We start from the raw sequence: 7139 nt of genomic DNA, 5'->3' as shown, positions 1-7139 counted from the left end.
AGGGAGTGGATGAGATTCTGACCCTAAAATGAAGTACAAAATTTCCTGTTGTTTCTCTTATGATTTTCACTAGAAACTAAAAATAATTATTTTAAGACATGATTTCACATAACATTTCCACAATCTGACATCTACTCCTTTCTGTGGATGGATGTTTATAGCAGCTTTATTCATAATTGCCAAAACTTGGAAGCAACCAACATGTCCGTCAGGAGATGAATGAATAAACAAACTGTGGTACCTCCAGACAATGGAATACTATTCAGCACTAAAAAAGAAATTAGCTACCAATCCATGAAAAGTTAAATGCATATTACTAAGTGAAAGAAGCCAGTCTGAAAAGGTTACATAGTATATATGACATTCTGGAGATTCTGGAAAAGGCGCAACTGTGGAGATAATAAAACCATCGGTGGTTGGGTGGGCGATAACTAGGCAGAACACAGTATTTTTAGGGCAGTGAAAATATTGTGTATGGTATCATAATAATGAATACATGTCATTATATATTTGTCCAAACCCATAGAATGTATAACACCAAGAGTGAACCCTAAGATAAACTATTTTGGACGATTATGATGCGTCAGTGCAGATTCATCAGTTGTAACAAATGTATCATTCTGGAGGGTATGTTGACAATGGGGAAGGTAATGCATGTGTGGGGGCAGAGCGTATATGGGAAACCTCTGTACTTTCCTCTCAATTTTTCTGTGAACCTAAGACTGCTCTAAAAAAATAGTCTCTTTAAAAAAGTACACAATTAAACTGCTGTCTACCTCTCTATCACTCTCCCCTTGTCTACATTAGCCTTACCTCTGTTTCTAGATCCTTCTGTTTCTAAATCACATTAAGATAATTTCTTCCTCAGGGATTTTGCCAACTATGTCCCTTCTGGTTGGCATGCTCTTTCTCTAGAATTCTAAATGTCCCTTCTTTTCACTACATCTGTGTCTTTGGGGTAAATACCCAGTAGTGCAATTGCTGGGTCGTAGAGTAGCTCTATTTTTAATTTTTTCATATGCACCCTAATGTTCATAGCAGCAATGTCCACAATAGCCAAACTGTGGAAAGAGCCAAGATGCCCTTCAACAGATGAATGGGTAAAGAAGATGTGGTCCATATATACGATGGAATATTACTCAGCCATCAGAAAGGATGAATACCCAACTTTTACATCAACATGGATGGGACTGGAGGAGATTTTGCTAAGTGAAATAAGTCAAGCAGAGAAAAGTCAATTATCATATGGTTTCACGTACTTGTGGAACATAAGGAATAGCATGGAGGACATTAGGAGAAGGAAGGGGCAAATGAAGGGGAGAAATTAGAGGTGGAGACAAACCATGAGAGACTCTGGACTCTGGGAAACAAACTGAGGGTTTTAGAGGGGAGGGGGGGAGGGGGATGGGTTAGCCGGGTGATGGGTATTAAGGAGGGCACGTACTGCATGGAGCACTGGGTGTTATACACAAACAATGAATCATGGATCACTACATCAAAAACTAATGATGTATTGTATGGTGACTAACATAACATAATAAAATTAATTTAAATAAAAAAATAGAATTCTAAATGTCTTTTTGTTCTTATCCTTCACATCTCAGATAAAAGGTCTTAAATATGCCTCTAAATTATTCCTTTCTCTCTCAGACCAGTCATTCATATCTCATTAACTCACTATATTTTTGTACTTATTGCTATCTGAAATTATCTTATTCATTTCTTGCTCATCTGTCACCCCCCCCACCCTCCTCTAACTGCACAGTGATTATCAATGAGCTTTGAGATTTTATTGTATCCACGGTTGTATCCTGGGACCTAGAACAATGCTTGTTAATTAGCAGGTGTCTAAAACTGTTGGTTAAACCAATACATCTGGCAACATTCCATTCTTGAAAAGGGGGAATATGGTATTAGCTGCTCTTGGTTGGGGGATGAGTAGAGTGGATCACAAATGTCCAAATTTTCTCACTGAATATGGAGAAATCTTTGAGGTTTATCATTGAATATAATCATTTCTGTGCTTCATTTTTAATTAAATACAGATCTTTGAAGGCTGTGGGTTTATTTTGCTAATAATAAAGCAACCCTTTTTGCAACTGTGTTAGAACATGGGCAGCTAGGGCAAAGCCTATGGAAAATATGGAGGTAGGCAAAATGTGTATTATTTGCCTTTAATTCCTCTTTTTGTGTCATATTCTTATCTTTCTACAACCAGTTATCTTTTAACTCCAGGTCCCCTACTGATTATTGTAACTGTTCTTTTTAACAGTGGAAAATTTCTCTGATAAATCCCTATGAATATTCTTGACTTTAGAAGGTCATTCCCGGTAGGAAAATGGGAAATTGATCCCCTTGGGGCATTATATGTTATTATTAGATGAGCAATATCTGCTCTCAATTTTGCCTGAGCAATAAGTCCTTGATAAAATTATGGAAGGCACTCTAGATATGAGGTTAGGTGAACTAGCTTCTTATCTTACTGATGCCACAAACTATTAAGATAGTCTTTTACTTATTCTTGGGGGACTTGGTTTACTCATAAATAAGATAGGAAGATTAGACTAGATTATCACTAAATTCATTTCAACTCTAAAGTAAACACCAATACAATTTTCTAAGATAACATTCATATTCCCTCACTAATCTTACTTGCAGGCACTATTAAATTTTAAAGGAATTAGTAAGTGGTAAATATTTGCAACAACATTGAATATAACAAATTATCTAGTATGTTATTAGAGAAACCCAAAATTGTTTCTGATAAATTTTCTGCACGAATAATTATTCTTCATTTAAAGAAGAGATTTTTATCTGTGCATTCATCCTCTAATTTCAGTATTGTCATTTTAATAAATTAGATTTAGAGCATTGCAATTGCTATTTTAAGGCATTCAATTAGGGAAGCGACATGTTGAGAATACATCACAAATCTGTGATTAAAAAACACTGTAGTATGCTCCCTAAAAAAATAAGTTTTTAGTTATTTTCTCTGAAAAAGAACTCTAAGAAGTTCAAAATATACTATGATTATATGAATTTGAGTGGGAGCAGAAGCAAAATTAAAATGCTACATTAGATTTGAGAACTAGTTCACCCAAGGTGTCTGCTGTCGCCTATGTGCTTTTAGAAAGTAATATCACCTTCATTATTTCTGCTTTGATATGGGTTTGGCATCAGCCTTCACATACTGAAAATACTCTTCAGATGTGAGACAATAAAATAGTGTCTAGAAAAAGTGGCTGTATTTTAGAATAAAGAAAATAATTTTATATCCTCAGATCCTCATAAGGGAGTACTATGGAATGGATTCCTACAAGACTGAATACCAGGTTTTTGAACTAGTCTGTTCCTTGAAATTAGATACAAGAAATTTCAGTTAGTTTTGTTTTTATTTTTTAATCTAAGGGGAAAAATCTCATTTAATGCATATCTACTCTCTTGTATTGCTACCAGCATATTTACACATATATGTTTATTTACATATATATATTCTATTAAAATATCAGGCATGAAACTTTATTTTAGAAGCAGGACTTGTTAGAGAGAGAAAGAGAGAGAAACCACAAAAAATGTTTTAATTCACATTAATGAATGATCTACCACCTTCCCACCACAAAGCTGTTTATATGAGTCTTTCTGGTTCTCCAAATATATAGTTAGAATAATACTCTATTTTAATGACAATTATGATAGTTTCGTTTTTTTTAAAGATTTATTTACTTATTTTAGAGATGGGGGTGGGGGTGGGAAGGGGCAGAGGGAGAGAGAGAATCTAAGCAAACTTAGAGCTGAGAGCAGAGCCCCATGCAGGGCTCAATCTCATGACCCTGAGATCATGAGCCTGAGATCATGACCTGAGCTGAAACCAAGAGTCAGATGCTTAACCAACTGCACCACCCAGGTGCCCCAACAGTCTTAGTTTTTTTTTTTAACTCCACTTATCCATATTTTTTATAGTCTTAGCTGTCTCCAGACTCCAAACTGGGGCTAGTCATGTTTCTAGGACATAAATGGTCAAAAGACATTTAGAAAGCACTGGGAGAGAAAAAGCAGACAGAAGCAATATCTCCTTGACATGAACAGAGAGTAGTGTTTTAGAAAACAGTGACAAGCTGGATAGCTTAAATAACATTGGTGCATTTAAGATGCAGCTTGTCTTATTTTCAGTTGGGTACTGGATGAACGCAGCACCCTGGGAGCCTGACACAGCAGGACTAGCCATTTCATGATGGTAAGGCTTCTTACATCCCTTGTGAATGCAAAATACCCCAAAGAACCCCATTTGGTTCACATTTTACTATAAGGCAACAGTAGTTCTCAAACATAGGACTAACCAAGGACAGAGTGATAACTTACTATTTCTTTATACAGAAAGAAGTGTTTGACATGAAAGGGAAGCATTTCAAAGCAAATTGAAAGTTACCTGAAAATAGTAATGTCCAAGGAAGAGGAAATTAAAAAGTAAAATCAAGACCAAAATGGCTTTTGAAATTCTTAGTATGTTTCTGAACTATCACAGAAAGGTAAAGCTAGTACAGTGAAATAGAAATTGAACAATGGAAATAATTAGAAGGAAAACTAGTTCATTAAAGAATAAGGTGGTATGGTATCAGTGAGATCATAAGTTGAGATATCAAAACACATATGTGAAAAAGATTCACAGATATTTGATGCATATGAATTAAGATTAAATTAAGTATAAAAAGAGGATCTCTTGGCGTCTGTGTATTGCAGAAGTCTCCTAAAATGACATTTAGGATTAAAGATTAAATAAAATGCCTGAGGGCGCCTGGGTGGCTCAGTTGGTTAAGCGACTGCCTTCGGCTCAGGTCATGATCCTGGAGTCCCAGAATCAAGTCCCGATTCGGGCTCCCTGCTCGGCAGGGAGTCTGCTTCTCCCTCTGACCCTCCCCCCTCTCATGCTCTCTCTCTCTCATTCTCTCTCTCAAATAAATAAATAAAATCTTTAAAAAAAATAAAATAAAATAAAATGCCTGAATAACTTGTAGTAAGGGACAGCATATACACTATTGCATTACTCATGACCCATGGAAATCAATTATTATGTCCTATTCTAGAAGCAAGACATTAATCTCATGTAAAGATTATATTGGTGATAGTGTAGAGATAGGTTTTTCTTTAGATAATCTTTTTCTAAGAGTCCTCTAAAATTCTGGGTCTATATGTGAGCTATAAAAAGGGCTAAATCCTTTAATAAAATCTCCATTGAACTTTTAAGACACTTGGTTCTCTCTGTCGACAAAATGAGAAATCTTTAAATTCCTTCTCTATAAAGCCTTCCAGAAAGCTCTAGCTAGTGACTTTTGCCACCTCTCAAGTTCAAGAGCCTAACAGTCTTCAACTAATCATGCACTCTCAGGAGTAAATCCAAGTTTTGTTTGGCCTGAAGCTTATACTTTGGGAAGGAGCTTTTTAAGAGAAAGAATACAAAATTATAAATACAAAATGAGGCATAGGACCTTAGAGGTAGATGAGTTGTTCTGAGACTTATGCTTGATTATGGTTTGAAGTAAAGCAGCTCCCATGATGTAGCTTAAGGAAGCGAGATAACATATGCCATAGAGCAATCTGTGTTACTCCACAATTGCAGCTAAAACCTCAAAGCTAAGGGCAATGGATGATAAACATCCTAAATCCTAAATAGAGTTCCTAGATACATACATGGAGATTTACTAAGAGGTAGCCAGGTAATCCCTCAACCACTTTCCCCCATACCCATAATTAGCCTTTGTAAGACAAGGCTAGAGATTTATTATGGAGGTTTTGAATGAAATTTATAGGACCAGAGAGTTCTGTGGGCTTTTCCACCAATCAACCCATTTTGGAGAGGGATCCAAAAGATTGGAGAGACAGGCATCTTCTATCCTGGCTAGATGTTTGCTACGCTATAGCTATTCAAATGTCTGGCCTATGCTTTTCCTGGAGCTAAGCATGAAAGAATTCTTAGGAAAAACCCACATATGTGCTCAGGAATTAGAGGTATAAAATGAAGAAAGAGGGGCACCTGGGGGGCTCAGTCGTTAAGTGTCCTGGGACTGAGCCCTGCATCGGGCTCCCTGCTCCGCAGGGAGCCTCCTTCTCCCTCTCCCACTCCCCCTGCTTGTGTTCCCTCTTTCACTGTGTCTCTCTCTGTCAAATAAATAAATAAAATCTTTAAAAAAATAAATAAAATGAAGAAAGATTACTTAGAGTAGGCTACAAGGGTAGCAATCGAAGAAGATACGCTATCACTGTTTGGCATGGCAAAGATACATGAGTTTTGGTGTCCTAAGTAAACTAAAGTTTTCAATACCAGAAAATGAAACTTTTCAGTTTCTCCAAAGTGACCATAAAGGGTCATCAAACATGAGAAAAGGTGATCTGGCCTTTTTGCATGTTTGAAGTTCATAATGGAAGAAAGATAAAGTTCTTTCTTATTTATCCTCTGTGGAGTTCTTGTCATTCAATAAGGGAGTTACAGTTACTTAGAATTCAGGTATTTTTAAGTTATCTTACAATGAGTTGGTAAACATCTTGGAGAGAATCAAGTTTATGCTTGTTTATATTTCCTGTATATTTGATATAATGCTTTCAGTATTTTATCTGCTCCATAAATACTGATTGATTACTTACCTGTACTCTGTTCATCGTCAGCTGGACACTAGGGGATGAGGGTTAGTTTTCAGAAAACTGACTTAGCGCAGATACACAGCTAATTTCCTGCATCTTGTATCACTTTGCTGAAATAAAAATGCTTTCTCAATTCTGAAAAGTCAGCATTTTCTCTATTCCTTTCAGGCATTTTGAATATATACAGTGAGGGTTGTTAACTACAATCCAACCACTGCTGAATAATGAAATCCATATGTACTCTCAACAGGAACAGGAAAACTCAAATTTTCACCGAACTTTTCCATCATCTGATTCCTAGACATAGACACTGAATTGCTGATGATAATGCAATTATGTCCCAGCTTTGAAATGTCAGCTATCAATTTTTCTTTAGCACCTTTTGAAATGTGACAGTATCTCTCATTTGAACCAATTTCTCTGCTCTCTCATCTAACACGACTTCCTTTGATGACAGTTCAGTATTGTTTTGAAACATTCGGCACATGTTTTAAATAAGGAAAATT

The sequence above is a fragment of the Neomonachus schauinslandi genome, chromosome 8, assembly GCF_002201575.2.
Source record: "Neomonachus schauinslandi chromosome 8, ASM220157v2, whole genome shotgun sequence".
In the NCBI taxonomy this organism is placed as follows: Eukaryota; Metazoa; Chordata; class Mammalia; order Carnivora; family Phocidae; genus Neomonachus; species Neomonachus schauinslandi.
This window is presented reverse-complemented; position numbering follows the sequence as displayed.